At 37.1% G+C, this 2386-nt stretch overlaps 1 pseudogene; it reads right to left on the bottom strand.

Annotated features, from left to right (window-relative positions):
• Positions 1-1874: 1874 nt before the first annotated feature.
• Positions 1875-1973, bottom strand: LOC142167641 (small nucleolar RNA R71; annotated as a pseudogene).
• Positions 1974-2386: the final 413 nt, after the last annotated feature.

Here is a 2386-nt window from a genome sequence, read left to right on the forward strand (position 1 = left end):
TTAAGATACGAGGCTTTCGGAGGTCAATTCACGAGGCAAAGGCATAGGAGAGTAAAGAATTACCTGGTTCGAGGTAAGTGACTTGTCTAACCTTGTGTGGGGGAAATTTTTCTTAGAATTGGTATTGTTATGAAAATTGTGATATGTTGAAAGCCATATACGCGAGGTGACGAGTGTATACACGGGCTAAATGTGGAAAATTCTAGTTTGAAATTGTGTAGATTTTTGTCTCATATTAATAAAAAAAAAAAAATTATCCTGTTATACTCATCATCATTGGTCTACTTATATATTTTAAATTTGCCTTACCTTTTCGTGCTAATTGCTTTACCTGTATAGTTGAAGCTTTATTTCTTTTATTCTGTGCTCATTATTTGAAAGATGAATTTCTTAATTGAATTATTATTTATATGAAGTATTTGACATTCAAAATTTAGTATTAAGGCAAAGTGTTAAATTTGTGAATTTTTTTTTTTTTGTTGAGTTATTCACTCCCGAATATTTTGTGAGATTTTATATTCATTATGATTGAGCCGTGAGCTCCTTATTGTGGAAAAATAATGTTGTTGTTGATTTATTTTGACAAGTTGAAATATTTGGGCACTTGAGGTACAAATTGTGATATTGATACGCATGCGGTGGTATAAGATCTGGGTGTTGAAACGCATGCGGGGAGATAAGGGTTGCTTGATACGCGTGGCTAGTGGGGGAACTACTAAAAGCCATGCGGTGTGATAAGGGTGGCTAAAACGCGGAATGCTATTTCGGGAAAAATAATTTCTTTAAAATTAAATGTGAAGGCTCCCGCGGTGATATAAGGAAAAGAAATATTGTGAATTTATTTATGATTTGGGACTACGAGGCGGTATCTCAGGAGTGCCCTTGTTGATATTTCTCTATGGCTGCACTTGCTTTTGGTTATTTTATATTTTCCTTAAATATGAAAATTCTTGTTTTCCTTACGTGAGGTATTATTTGTCCTTATTCTGTGTAGTTAAATTGTGACATACTCCTTACTTAATTCATTCTCATTCCCATTATTATTATTATTATATTGTTAAACTTTTCACCCTGTCTTTTATTATTTCATGTAGGGCCTGACCTGACCTCGTCACAACTCTACCGAGGTTAGTCTTGGCACTTACTGGGTACCGTTGTGGTGTACTCATACTACACTTCTGCACATCTTTTTTTGCAGATCCAGGTACTTCCTATCAAACCAGATATCAGTGAGCTAGTCGTACGCGAAGACTTCAAGGTATATCTGCCAGCGTCCGCAGACCTCGGAGTCCCCCTCTATCCTTATTATGTTGTTCCCCTTATTCTCTTTAGACTCTGATGCATAAAGACACTTAGTATTTCTCTTAGAAGTTTGTGACTTATTTCTACCGAGTTTTGGGAGTTGTAACTATTATGAGTTGTAGTTTTTATTTATTTCATATGTTGAGATTTGAGTTTCAGTTTTAGATTCCGTTATTCCGCATAATTGATAGGCTTACCTAGTCTTAGAGACTAGGTGCCATCACAATATCCTACGGAGGGAATTTAGGGTCATGACAGTTAGACCACCTCCAATTGCAGCAAACAATTTCGAGTTAAAGCAACAGTTGCTTCAAACCCTTCAAAACTGTTGTGTCTTTAGAGGGAAGCCAAACGAAAATCCAAACATACATCTAATGGACTTCGAGGAGATTATGAACACCTTTCAATACAATAGTGTGTCACAAGATGTAGTGTATCTAAGGGCATTCCCTTTTTCTCTTAAAGATAATGCAAAGCAATGGCTTCGAAGCTTACCCACGAGATCAATTAGAACATGGGAGGAGATGACAAGAAAATTCCTTGATAAATATTTCTCCTCGGCTAAGACGGGCAAGTTTAGAAGAGAAATCCATAACTTCTATCAGAAAGATACTGAAACTATTTTTGAAGCATGGGAGAGGTTTAAGGAGATTGTTAGAAAGTATCAACATAGAGGAATTGAACTCTAGATGCAACTCCAGGACTTTTGGGATGGATTGACACAGGCCTCACGTAGAACATTGAGCAATGCAGCTGGAGGTCTATTGATGAAGAAGACTCCAGAGGAGATAGTCACAATTCTTGATGAGTTATCTGAATATGCAAATAAGTGGCCCTCTAAGAGTGCTGAAAGAAGAAGATCAACTGGTGTTCATCAGGTTGATGCTAACACGTCTGTGCATGTACAGCTTGATGTTATGGCCAAAGAGATAAGGAAGTTGACCTTAGCGTCAATACAGAGTGATACAGAGTGAGCCTCACACAGCTTGTGATGTATGTGAAAGAGGACACCCTACTCATGAGTGTCAAGCCTCAACTGAGGAAGTAAATGTTGTGGGAAACTACAATTTTAATGAAATAGGTC

This window comes from Nicotiana tabacum, chromosome 12 (assembly GCF_000715075.1).
Source record: "Nicotiana tabacum cultivar K326 chromosome 12, ASM71507v2, whole genome shotgun sequence".
Lineage (NCBI taxonomy): Eukaryota > Viridiplantae > Streptophyta > Magnoliopsida > Solanales > Solanaceae > Nicotiana > Nicotiana tabacum.